Source organism: Arachis ipaensis, chromosome B9, assembly GCF_059453495.1.
Source record: "Arachis ipaensis isolate K30076 ecotype BB chromosome B9, ASM5945349v1, whole genome shotgun sequence".
NCBI classification, from domain to species: domain Eukaryota; kingdom Viridiplantae; phylum Streptophyta; class Magnoliopsida; order Fabales; family Fabaceae; genus Arachis; species Arachis ipaensis.
Genome location: NC_142444.1, coordinates 113,147,860 through 113,162,149, shown reverse-complemented (window position 1 = coordinate 113,162,149; position 14,290 = coordinate 113,147,860). Strand labels below are relative to the sequence as shown.

The window sequence follows — 14,290 nt, the reverse complement described above, 5'->3', positions numbered from 1 at the left end:
AAATTAGAAATAGTAAAATGATAGCTTAAAAAGGTACCATGTCGGCTCGATAACAAAACAAGATATTGTTCAAATCATACAAAGGGCACTGACAAACCCCAATTTGACGGTTTGTTTTGCCTTGGATTTAGAACATTTTGATAACCTTTTGTCACATTTAGCCTAAGAATTAGCATGGCTTTGTTATCTCTTCCATGATTGTGCTTAAGTGTAGAAACATGCTTTTTAAGCCTTATTTTGGTGAATTCTAATTTCTGTTTGATTCCATACGATGCCTTGATGTGTTTGCTAGTAATTTCAGGGTTGAAATAGGCTAGGCATGGATCAAAGGAAGCAAGGAAGGAAGCATACAAGTGGAGAGAAGCATAAAAAGTCAAAGAAGCAAAGTCAGCCATGCACGCGCACGCGCACAAGGCGCTCGCGCGCACATTGCAGAATCGACCAGGGACGCGCACGCGTACCATATGCGCACGCGCCGATGCTGGCACATGACCTCATTAATGCAACACGTGCCTGGCGATTTGAGAGGGTTTCTGAACCCATTTTTGGTGCCAAATTGCCAAGGGAAAGGAATAAAAGGATGAAGGATTAAGGAGGAGGCATATGAATCATTCATTCACTTAGGATCATAGAGCAATTTTTAGAAGTTAGTTACCAATTAGCTTTTTAGTTAGTTTCTAGAGAGAGAAGCTCTCCCTTCTCTCTAGGATTAGGATTAGGTTTAGGTTAATCTCTCTTCTTAGATCTAGGTTTAACTCATGCTTTGATTCACTTTTCATTTACCAATTCTTAATCTTCTCCTCTTCCTCTTTCTAGATGTGTGCTTTAATAATTGTAATCCTCCATTTTGTTTTGGATATATTGTTGTTCCTTGGTTTTCTTTCAATAATGCAATTTGAGGTAATTCATGATAATTGTGATTTCCTTGATTGTTGTTGTTAATTCCTTTCAATAATTGTTGATTAGACTTCATTCTTGTTGTTGATTTACTATACTTTTCTTTTGTGCCTTCCAAGTGTTTGATGAAATGCTTGGTTGGATTTTAGTGTAGATTTTGTTCCTCTTGGCCTAGGTAGAGTAATTAGTGACACTTGAGTTATCTAATTCCTTTGTTGATTGATAATTGGAGAGATTGCTAATTGATTTGAAAGCCTCCAAAGCTAGTCATTCCTTTAGGAGTTGATTAGGACTTGAGAAATCAAATTGATTCACCCACTTGACTTTCCTTTAATTAGTAAGGGTTAACTAAGTGGTAGCAATGAACAAATCTCATCACAATTGAAAAGGATAACTAGGATAGGACTTCTAATTTTCACACCTTACCAAGAGCCTTTTATAGTTGTTAGTTTATTTTCATTGCCATTTACTTTTCATGCTTTTTATCCAAAACCCCAAAATAACTCATAACCAATAACAAGACACTTTATTGTAATTCCTAGGGAGACTATACTTGTGACAAACAACTTTTTGCATGAAAGGATCATTGTTGGTTTGGAGACTATACTTCAACGAGATTTCATTTGTGAAATTCTAAACCATCAAAAATCCAATCGTCAAAATGGCGCCGTTGCCGGGGATGAGCAATGGTGTTATGTTATTGGTTATTGTACATATGTGAATAGTGTAAATAGCTTGTCTTTTGCTTGTTTACTAGATTTTGTTAGCTTTATTTTTGTTTTTCCATAATGAATTCTCACTTTGGCTTTGAGTTTGGTTCTAAGTGTATTGTAGGAAATGTGGACTTTAATGGCAACATGTACCAAGGATGGAACACTCCAAGATGGGAGGAGCCTCAAGGAATTGATCACTCCTATTGGCATCAACCTTCGGACACTTATAGGTATAACCCTCATCCTAATGCATGTCAATTCAATGGCTATGGTGAATCACCTTGTGACTTCCAAGCACCACCATCATATGCCTATGAATCTCATCCTCAACATGAACCTCAACCATTCTCACAAGCCTTTCATCACCAAGCACCACCCTATGATCCATATCCATCATATAACCAATCATCCATACCATACTTTTATGGCCATAATGAGCAAGAACCTCTAGAATCACCACAACCATATCAAGACTACTCCCAAGAACCACCTCAATACTCATCATTTCCATACCCTTACCAAGAAGAACCACCTTCCTACTATGAACCCTCTCTCCAAAATAATGAACCTTCCTATTCACCCCAAGCCCCAATAGACGATCCTCTCACTTTGTTACTCCAAGGACAAGAAGCCATGAAGCGGGATACACTTGAGTTTGTGAACAATTTGACCAAGGTGGTGCACACTTTAGCCCACCAATGCTTGAATACTCAAGGTACTTCCGTGACCACATGTGAAAAGTCAAAAGAAGAGCAAAGTATGAAGGTGAAATTGGAAAATTCGGTGGAGAAGGAGGAGTCAAATTTTGTGTTGGAACGATTGGAGGAGCCTATGATCATTGAAGAAAAGGAAGAGGTGGTCGAAGATTTAGGAGATGTTGAAAGTCCAAGGGAATGTAGCATCATGGAGCACTCTTCCAAGAAGCTTGATATTGATGTTGAAGAGGGTGCGCAACCTCCAAGGCATATCATCGTTGGAGACTTGGAAGAGGCTTATCAAGAGATGGATTCAATCATGGATGAATTTCTCTCTACAATGGAATCCTCTCCCATTGGACGTGGAGTTGAAAGTATAAAAGAGTGTGCACAACCTCCCATACCCTTGGTGAGCAATGAGAAAGAGAGCTACCAAGAGCAATAACGAGACACTTCATTGTAAGTCCTAGGGAGAACGACCCGAGGTTTAAATACTTCGGTTTATAAATTTTAGGGGTTTGTACTTGTGACAAACAACTTTTTGCATGAAAGGATCATTGTTGGTTTGGAGACTATACTTCAACGAGATTTCATTTGTGAAATTCTAAACCATCAAAAATCCAATCGTCAGGCACCGTGTTGACCCAACAACAAGCAAAAAATGAGAAATTGTTCAAAGTTACAGAACGGGGCATCACATTGGCCCAATAGTTAAAAGAGTACAAAGAGTTTAAAAGATACAAAAGATTACAAGTGACAAAGATCCTCACTTCCTCGGGATGTCCACCACCTTCCCGTGTTGAATCATCTTAAAAGCGCCAATTGCCGAATTGTTGAAGTTAGGAGCAAGGAGGAAGACCTGAGCCTTGATTGCCTCCTCGGTAGCAGTGATGGCTTCCCGGGCATCCTTAATGGGTAAAATAGAGTTTTGTGGATATTGTGTTACAGAAGGTGGGATTTGATTGGAGGTGGAGGGAATGGGTGAAGAACTGTGTTGGTATTGCTTCTATGTCGATTTTGATAAATGGCTCACCATCTAAACTTTTTAAGATAGAGAGGGGTTTGAGACAAGATGATCCACTGTTCCCTTTTTTGTTTGTTCTTGTTGTCGATGTTCTACATTGGATGCTAGGGGAGGTAGTCAAGAACAGACATATTTCGCCTTTGCTAGTTAGCAAAGATAATATAAAATTGTCACATCTCCAGTTTTCATATGACACTATATTGTTCTGTCTACCGGAGGAGGAGACTATCAGAAACTATGCCAGGTTGCTTAGGTGTTTTGAGGTGATGTCGGGGTTAAGTATCAACTTCGATAAATCAAGTTTAGTCCCAATCAATTGTGATCAATAGTGGACTTACAATATATGCAACTTTTTGGGATGTAAGGAGGCTAACCTTTCAGTCAGATATCTTGGCATTTCTTTAGGAGCAAACCCAAGGTTGGTCAAGACTTGAAAACTGATAATTGATAAATTAGAAGAGAAGCTTAGCATGTGGAAGGCACAAGTGCTTAATAAAGTGGGTAAGTTAGTCCTTATTAAATCTGTGTTGAATAGCTTACCGATGTACTATTTGAGCCTGTATAAGATGCTGAAGCCAGTGGCTAAAAAGTTAATTTTGTTGCAGCAAAAGTTCCTATGGAGCAAGGAGGAAGGTAGAAATGGTTTGGCACTAGTTAAGTGGGAAGTGGTTCAAGTTCCTAAAAAGGTGGGTGGGTTAGAGGTGGGGGATGCCATGGTTAGGAACACAACACTCCACTTCAAGTGGTGGTGGCATTTTTCCAAAGAGGAGTGTCCATTATGGAAGAAGGTTGTATGCTCTTGTTATGACTTGAACCTCAATGTGATGTTATTAGCTCAGACTTTGCCTAGTAGAGGGGGTCCATGGAAGGATATCTGTTAGCTGCAGTTCAAGGATAGTAATGTGAGAGATAAGATGATTACTGATTGTCTATGGAGGTGGGTGATGGAAGGAGGACTCGTTTTTGAGAAGATGTCTGTTTACAAAGTGGTTCGCTAAAGATGAGTTTTCCGAAGCTCTTATCTTTTTCAAACCAAAGAGGATCTATCATAGGAGATTGTGGGTTTTGGGATGGGTTAAAGTGGATTTGGAACTTTCAATGGAGGCGAGAGTTATATCAATGGGAGTTGGATTTAGTGAATCAATTGCATGAGACTTTAAGGCTTGTAAAGCTGGCATATGATACATAAGATAGAGTTGTATGAAAGTTTAACAAGGAAGGTATTTTTTCAACTAACTCTTTTATGCAGGTGATGCAGTCAGAAACAATTACGAAGGATATCACCAGCTTTAGTTTCACCAAAACCATATGGAAAGGTTTGGTTCCACCACGAGTGGGAGTTATTTTGTTTGGTTTGCTTTAATAAGAAGAGTTAATACTAAAGAAAGATTGTATAGGTTGGAAATTAACATTTCTAGACTTTACTATGAGTTTATGTGTTTTTCTATGATTTCAGGTATTTTCTGGCTAAAATTGAGGGACCTGAGCAAAAATCTGATTCAGATGCTAAAAAAGGACTACAGATGCTATTGGATTCTGACCTCCCTGCACTCGAAGTGGATTTTCTGGAGCTACAGAAGCCCAATTGGTGCGCTCTTGATGAGCGGATAATTTATACGCTTTTTGGCATTATTTTTAGTATGTTTTTAGTATATTTTAATTAGTTTTTATTATATTTTTATTAGTTTTTAAATAAAAATCATTCTTCTGGACTTTACTATGAGTTTGTGTGTTTTTCTATGATTTCAGGTATTTTCTGGCTGAAATTGAGGGACTTGAGCAAAAATCTGATTTAGAGGCTGAAAAAGGACTGCAGATGCTGTTGGATTCTGACCTCTCTGCACTCAAAGTGGATTTTCTGGAGCTACAGAAGCCCAATTGGCGCGCTCTCAATTGCGTTGGAAAGTAGACATCCTGCGATTTCCAAAAATATATAATAGTCCATATTTTGCTCGAGATTTGATGGCCGAAACAGGCGTTCCAAGTCAGCTCAAAAATTCTGGCGTTTAACTCCGGAACTGGCACAAAAGTTAGAGTTAAACGCCCAAACTGGCACAAAAGCTGGCGTTTAACTCCAAGAAAAGTCTCTACACAAAAATGCTTCAATGCTCAGCCCAAGCACATACCAAGTGGGCCCGGAAGAAGATTTCTGCATTAATTACTGATTTCTGTAACCCTAGGCTACTAGTTTTCTATAAATAGGGCCCTTTGCTATTGTATTTTCATCTTTTACATACTTTTGATACACTTGATCACGTTTTGGGGGGCTGGCCTCACGGCCATGCCTGACCCTTTTTCTTATGTATTTTAAATGGTGGAGTTTCTACACACCATAGATTAAGGTGTGGAGCTCTGCTGTTCCTCATGAATTAATGCAATTACTACTGTTTTTCAATTCAATTCACGCCTACTTCTTCTCTAAGATATCACTTGTTCTTCAACTTGATGAATGTGATGATCCGTGACACTCATCATCATTCTCACCTATGAACGTGTGCCTGACAACCACCTCCGTTCTACCTTCGATTGAGTGTGTATCTCTTGGGTTTCTAATCTAAGATTGGAACCTTCGTGGTATAGACTAGAATTAATGGCAGCCATTCCTGAGATCCGGAAAGTCTAAACCTTGTCTGTGGTATTCTGAGTAGGATCTGGGAAGGGATGACTGTGACGAGCTTCAAACTCGCGATTGTGGGGCGTGTGACAGACGCAAAAGGATCAATGGATCCTATTCCGACATGATCGAGAACCGACAACTGATTAGCCAACGTTGTGACAGAGCATCAGGACCATTTTCACTGAGAGGACGGGATGTAGCCATTGACAACAGTGATGCCCAACATAAAGCTTACCATGGAAAGAAGTATGAATGATTGGAAGAAGGCAATAAGAAAGCAGAGGTTCAAGGGGAACAAAGCATCTTCATACGCTTATCTGAAATCCACCAATGAATTACATAAGTATCTCTATCTTTATTTTATGTTTATTTTCATCACCTTAAACTCCATAACCATTTGAATCCGCCTGACTGAGATTTACAAGATGATCATAGCTTGCTTCAAGCCGACAATCTCCGTGGGATCGACCCTTACTCACGTAAGGTTTATTACTTGGACGACCCAGTGCACTTGCTGGTTAGTTGTGCGGAATTGTGACAAAGTGTGATTCATGTTTAAGAGCACCAAGTCCTTTGGTGCCATTGTTGATGATCACAATTTCGTGCACCAAGTTTTTGGCGCCGTTGCCAAGGAAGGAACGAATGAACGAACAATAATTTCACATTTGTTTCCAGCAACAACACCAAGTTTTTGGCGCCGTTGCCGGGGATTGTTCGAGTTTGGACAACTGACGGTTCATCTTGTTGCTTAGATTAGGTACTTTTCAGAATTTTTAAGAATGAATTCTAGAGTTTCAAGGTGATGTTGTTACCATTACAAAAGCTGATTGATTCCCATCAATTTAGCTATTGAATGTAATGTCCTGCTGAAGCTTGGCCAAACATGTCTAATCTTTTTAGACTGAAGCTTTAGAATAACATTGCATGATTCCTGGAATTCTCATTAAAAGTTTTGATTCTCTTTATTTTCTTTTCCATATAAGTTTCGAAAATCACAAAAAAATTTTAAATCATAAAACCAAAAATATTTTATGTTTCTTGTTTGAGTCTAGTATTAATTTTTAAGTTTGGTGTCAATTGCATGTTTCTGTTCTTCTTGCATTTTTCGAATTCATGCATGTTCTTCATTGATCTTCAAGTTGTTCTTGATGATTTCAGTGCTCTGATCTTTAAATTCTCTTGTTTTGTGTGTTTTGTTGTTTCTCATATGCATTCTCAATTTGTTAGTGTCTTTTTTATGAAAATTTTTAAGTTTGGTGTCCTGCATGCATTGTTTATTTTATCTTAGCTGCATTCCTATTGTTTCTCATCATTAAAAATTCAAAAAATTTTCAAAATTGTGTCTTTTTAAGTCAATAATACAGAGAATTGAAGATTCAGAACATTCAGCAGAGGAATCAAACAGAAAAAGCTGGGCGTTCAAAACGCCCAGTGAAGAAGGAAAACAGCCAGGGTACCTGGCTGGGCGTTTAACGCCCAAAAAGGTAGAGATTTGGGCATTAAACGCCAGAATGGGCACCATTTTGGGTGTTTAACGCCAGGATGACACTAGAGGGAAGATTTTGTTTTTAATTCATATTTTTTTCAAGTTTTCATAATTTTTCAAAATCAAATCTTTTTCAAATCATATCTTTTCAATCATATCTCTTTCAAAATCAATTTCTTTCCATTTTATATTTATTTTTTCTATTTTCAAAAATCCTTGCTTCAATTAAAGATTTACTTCAAAATTTTCAAGTTGTTACTTGCCTATTAAGAAAGGATCAAACTTTAAATTTTAAAATCATATCTTTTAATTTTTTGATAGTCAATTAATCAACTTTAATTTTAAAAATTTTCTTTTTCTAAATTGATTTTCAATCATATCTTTTCAAACATATCTTTTCAATCACATGTTTTTCAAAATTAATTTTTTCAATCATATCTTTTTTTCTAATTTCAAAATCTTTTTCAAAAATCACTTTATTTCTTTCCCAATCTTAGTTTTCGAAAATCTCAATCAAATTTTCAAATTTCTTTTTAAAATCTTTTAATTTATTTTCGAAAATTCTTCCCCTCTTTTCACATCCTTATATTTAAAGGACTAAGACTCTTCATCAAGGTGCAATTCGAACTCTGTCCCTCTTGATAAGTTCGAATTCCCTCTTCTCCTCCTCCTCCTTCTATTCTTCTTTTTCTCTGACACCTCAAGGAATCTCTATACTGTGACATAGAGGATTCCCTACTTTCTTGTTCTCTTCTCTTTCATATGAGCAGGAACAAAGATAAAGGCATACTTGTTCAAGCTGATCCTGAACCTAAAAGGACCTTGAAGAGAAAGCTAAGAGAAGCTAAAGAACAATTCTCTTTAGAGGGCCTAACAGAACTCTTCAAAGAAGAAGAAACCATGGCAGCCGAAAACAACAACAATGCCAACAATGCAAGGAAGGTGCTTGGTGACTTCACTGCACCTACTCCTGATTTCTATGGGAGAAGCATCTCTATCCCTGCCATTGGAGCAAACAACTTTGAGCTTAAGCCTCAATTAGTTTCTCTAATGTAACAGAATTGCAAGTTTCATGGACTTCCATTGGAAGATCCTCATCAGTTCTTAGCTGAATTCTTGCAAATCTGTGACACTGTCAAGACCAATGGGGTTGACCCTGAAGTCTACAGACTTATGCTTTTTCCTTTTGCTGTAAGAGACAGAGCTAGAACATGGTTGGATTCACAACCTAAGGAAAGCCTGAACTCTTGGAAAAAGCTAGTCAATGCCTTCTTGGCAAAGTTCTTTCCACCTCAAAAATTGAGTAAGCTTAGAGTGGAAGTCCAAACCTTTAGATAGAAGGATGGTGAATCCCTCTATGAAGCTTGGGAGAGATACAAGCAATTGATCAGAAGGTGCCCTTCTGATATGCTTTCAGAATGGAGCATCATAGGAATCTTCTATGATGGTCTGTCTGAACTATCCAAGATGTCATTGGATAGCTCTGCTGGAGGATCTCTTCATCTGAAGAAGACGCCTGCAGAAGCTCAAGAACTCATTGAAATGGTTGTAAATAACCAATTCATGTACACCTCTGAAAGGAATCCTGTGAATAATGGGACAACTCAGAAGAAAGGAGTTCTTGAGATTGATACTCTGAATGCCATACTAGCTCAGAATAAAATATTGACCCAACAAGTCAATATGATTTCTCATAGTCTGTCTGAAATGCAAGCAGCAACAGGAAGTACTAAGGAAGCTTCCTCTGAAGAAGAAGCTTATGATCCTAAGAACCCAGCAATGGAAGAGGTGAATTACATGGGAGAACCCTATGGAAACACCTATAATCCTTCATGGAGAAATCACCCAAATCTCTCATGGAAGGATCAACAGAGACCTCAACAAGGTTTCAACAACAATAATGGTGGAAGAAACAGGTTTAGCAATAGCAAGCCTTTTCCATCATCTTCTCAGCAACAGACAGAGAATGCTAAGCAAAGCCACTCTGACTTAGCAACCATTGTCTCTGATCTAATCAAAACCACTCAAAGTTTCATGACTGAAACAAGGTCCTCTATTAGAAATTTAGAGGCACAATTGGGTCAGCTGAGTAATAAAATTACTGAACTCCCTCCTAGCACTCTCCCTAGCAAAACAGAAGAAAATCCAAAAAGAGAGTGCAAGGCCATAACCACAACCCACACAGCCGAACCTGGAGAGGAGGAAGAGGCAGTGATTTCCACTGAAGAAGACCTCAATGGACGTCCACTGACCTCCATGGAATTCCCTAATGAGGAACCATGGGAATCTGAGGCTCATACTGAGACCATAGAGATTCCATTAAATTTACTTTTGCCATTCATGAGCTGTGATGAATATTCTTCCTCTGAAGAGGATGAAGATGTTACTGAAGAGCAAATTGCTAAGTACCTTAGAGCAATCATAAAGCTAAATGCCAAGTTATTTGGTAATGAGACTTGGGAGGATGAACCTCCATTGCTCATCAAAGAACTGGATGACTTGACTAGGCAGAAATTACCTCTAAAGAGACAGAACCCTGGAAAGTTCTCAATCCCTTGTACCATAGGCACCATGACCTTTGAGAAGGCTCTGTGTGACCTAAGGTCAAGTATAAACCTCATGCCTCTCTTTGTAATGGAGAAGCTAGGGATCATTGAGGTACAAGCTGCAAGAATCTCACTAGAGATGGCAGACAATTCAAAGAAACAGGCTTATGGACTTGTAGAGGATGTCTTGGTAAAGGTTGAAGACCATTACATCCCTGCTGATTTCATAGTCCTAGAGACTGGGAAGTGTATGGATGAATCCATCATCCTTGGCAGACCCTTCCTAGCCACAGCAAAAGCTGTGATTGATGTTGACAGAGGAGAATTGATCATTCAAGTGAATGAAGACTCCCTTGTGTTTAAAGCTCAAGGATATCCCTCTGTCACCATGGAGAGGAAGCATGAAGAGCTTCTCTCAATACAGAGTCAAACAGAGCCCCCATAGTCAAACTCTAAGTTTGGTGTTGGGAGGCCACAACCAAACTTTAAGTTTGGTATTGAACCCCCACATTCAAACTCTAAGTTTGGTGTTGGGAGGTTCCAACATTGCTCTGAACATCTGTGAGGCTCGATGAGAGCCACTGTCAAGCTATTGACATTAAAGAAGCGCTTGTTGGGAGGCAACCCAATTTTTACTTATCTATGTTAAATTTCTATTTTCTGTTGTTATTTTATGTTTTCTGTAGGTTGATGATCACGTGAAGTCACAAAAACAATTGAAAAAGCAAAAACAAAGTGAAAAACAGAATGAAAAATAGAACACCCTGGAGGAGATAATTACTGGCGTTTAAACGCCAGTAAAGGTAGCAGAATGGGCGTTAAACGCCCAGTCTGGCACCATTCTGGGCGTTTAACGCCAGAAAAGGGCACCAGACTGGCGTTTAACGCCAGGAATGGGCAAGAAGCTGGCATTAAATGCCAGAAATGGGCAGCAGCCTGGCGTTTAACACCAGGATTGGCAGCAAGGGGCGTTTTGCACGCTACTTGGTGCAGGGATGAGATATCCTTGACACCTCAGGATCTGTGGACCCCACAGGATCCCTACCTACCCCACCACTCTCTCTCTTCTTCACCCATTCACCAATCACCTCAATACCTCTTCCCCAAAAACCCCTCACCTATCAAATCCCACCATTCTCTTCACCACTCACATCCATCCTTCAAAAAACCCCACCTACCTCACCATTCAAATTCAAACCACTTTCCCTTCCAAACCCACCCTCTATGGCCGAACCATACACACTCCTCTCACTCCTATATAAACCCATCTTCACTCCTTCATTTTCACACAACCTAAACACCAATTCTCCCCCTTGGCCGAAACACAAAGCCCATTCCATCTCCTCTATTTCTTCTTCGTCTACTCTCTTCTTTCTTCTTTTGCTCGAGGACGAGCAACCTTCTAAGTTTGGTGTGGTAAAAGCTAAAGCTTTTTGTTCTTCCATAACCATTTATGGCACCAAAGGCTGGAGAAACCTCTAGAAAGAGGAAAGGGAAGGCAAAAGCTTCCACCTTCGAGTCATGGGAGATGGAGAGATTCCTCTCAAGGGTGCATCAACACCACTTCTATGAAGTTGTGGCCAAGAAGAAGGTGATCCCCGAGGTCCCTTTTAAGCTCAAAAAGGGTGAATATCCGGAGATCCGACATGAGATCCAAAGAAGAGGTTGGGAAGTTCTCACCAACCCCATTCAACAAGTCGGAATCTTAATGGTTCAAGAGTTCTATGCCAATGCATGGATCACCAAGAACCATGATCAAAGTGTGAACCCGAACCCTAAGAATTGGCTTACAATGGTCCGAGGGAAATACTTAGATTTTAGTCCGGAAAATGTAAGGTTGGCATTCAACTTGCCCATGATGTAAGGAGATGCACACCCCTACACTAGAAGGGTCCACTTTGATCAAAGGTTGGACCAAGTCCTCATGGACATCTGTGAAGAGGGCGCTCAATGGAAGAGAGATTCAAGAGGGAAGCCGGTTCAACTAAGAAGGCATGACCTCAAGCCCGTGGCTAGGGGATGGTTGGAGTTCATCCAACGCTCAATCATTCCCACTAGAAATCGGTCCGAAGCTACTATAGACCGGGCTATCATGATACATAGCATCATGATTGGAGAAGAAGTAGAAGTTCATGAGGTTATATCCCAAGAACTCTACAAGGTGGCGGACAAGTTCTCCACTATGGCAAGGTTAGCCTTCCCTCATCTCATTTGTCACCTCTGCAATTCGGCTGGAATTGACATAGAGGAAGACATCCTCATTGATGAGGACAAGCCCATCACTAAGAAAAGGATGGAGCAAACAAGAGATCCCACTCATGGATAAGAGCATGAGGAATTTCCTCATCATGAAACCCCTGAGATGCCTCAAGGGATGCATTTTCCTCCACAAAACTATTGGGAGCAAATCAACACCTCCCTAGGAGAATTAAGTTCCAACATGGGACAACTAAGGGTGGAGCACCAAGAGCATTCCATCCTCCTCCATGAAATTAGAGAAGATCAAAGAACCATGAGAGAGGAGCAACAAAGGCAAGGAAGAGACATTGAGGAGCTCAAGCACTCCATAAGATCTTCAAGAGGAAGAACAAGCCGCCATCACTAAGGTGGACCCGTTCTTTAATTTCCTTGTTCTTTATTTTCTATTTTTCGAAAATTGTGCTCTATGTTTATTTATGTTTGTGCCTTTATTACATGATCATTAGCGTCTAAGTGTCTATGCCTTAAAGCTATGAAAATAAATCCATCACCTTTCTTAAATGAAAAATGTTTTTAATTGAAAAAGAAAAAGAAGTACATGAATTTTGAATTTTAAAACAGTTTAATTATTTTGATGTGGTGGCAATGCTATTATTTTTCTGAATGAATGCTTGAACAGTGCATATTTTTGAATTTGATTGTTTATGAATGTTAAAATTGTTGGCTCTTGAAAGAATGAAAGGAAAAGGAGAAATGTTATCTGATGATCTGAAAAATCATAAAATTGATTCTTGAAGCAAGAAAAAGCAGTGAAAAGCTTGCAAAAAAAAAAGCAAGCAGAAAAAGCCAATACCCCTTTAAACCAAAAGGCAAGGGTGATAAAAAGGATCCAAGGCTTTGAGCATCAGTGGATAGGAGGGCCCACAGGAATAAAATCCTGGCCTAAGCGGCTAAACCAAGCTGTCCCTAACCATGTGCTTGTGGCGTGAAGGTGTCAAGTGAAAACTTGAGACTGAGCGGTTAAAGTCGAGGTCCAAAGCAAAAAGAAGAGTGTGCTTAAGAACCCTGGACACCTCTAAATAGGGACTCTAGCAAAGATGAGTCACAATCTGAAAAGGTTCACCCAGTTATGTGTCTGTGGCATTTATGTATCCGGTGGTAATACTGAAAAACAAAGTGCTTAGGGCCACGGCCAAGACTCATAAAGTAGCTGTGTTCAAGAATCAACATACTTAACTAGGAGAATCAATAACACTATTTGGATTCTGAGTTCCTATAGATGTCAATCATTCTGAACTTTAAGGGATAAAGTGAGATGCCAAAACTGTTCAGAAGCAAAAAGCTAAAAGCCCCGCTCATCTAATTAATACTGATCTTCATAGATGTTTTTGGAATTCAATGTATATTCTCTTCTATTTTATCTTATTTGATTTTCAGTTGCTTGGAGACAAGCAACAATTTAAGTTTGGTGTTGTGATGAGCGGATAATTTATACGCTTTTTGGCATTATTTTTAGTATATTTTAATTAGTTTTTATTATATTTTTATTAGTTTTTAAATAAAAATCACTCTTCTGGACTTTACTATTAGTTTGTGTATTTTTCTATGATTTCAGGTATTTTCTGGCTGAAATTGAGGGACTTGAGCAAAAATCTGATTTAGAGGCTGAAAAAGGACTGCAGATGTTGTTGGATTCTAACCTCCCTGCACTCAGAGTGGATTTTCTGGAGCTACAGAAGCCCAATTGGCGGCTCTCAAGTGCTTTGGAAAGTAGACATCCTGGGCATTCCAGCAATATATAATAGTCCATATTTGCCCGAGATTTGATGGCCCAAACAGGTGTTCTAAGTCAGCTCAAAAATTCTGGCGTTTAACTCCGGAACTGGCACAAAATTTGGAGTTAAACGCCCAAACTGGCACAAAAGCTGGCGTTTAACTCCAAGAAAAGTCTCTACACGAAAATGCTTCAATTCTCAGCCCAAGCACACACCAAGTGGGCCCGGAAGAAGATTTCTGCATTAATTACTGATTTCTGTAACCCTAGGCTACAAGTTTTCTATAAATAGGGCCCTTTGCTATTGTATTTTCATCTTTTACATACTTTTGATACACT

The 14,290-nt window shown here is 39.3% G+C and overlaps 1 non-coding gene across 1 annotated transcript; it reads right to left on the bottom strand.

The window, feature by feature from the left end:
• Positions 1–8,737: 8,737 nt before the first annotated feature.
• Positions 8,738–8,845, bottom strand: LOC148545953 (small nucleolar RNA R71). The gene has a single exon (XR_015901548.1). It is a non-coding gene; the product is annotated as a small nucleolar RNA R71 (small nucleolar RNA).
• Positions 8,846–14,290: the final 5,445 nt, after the last annotated feature.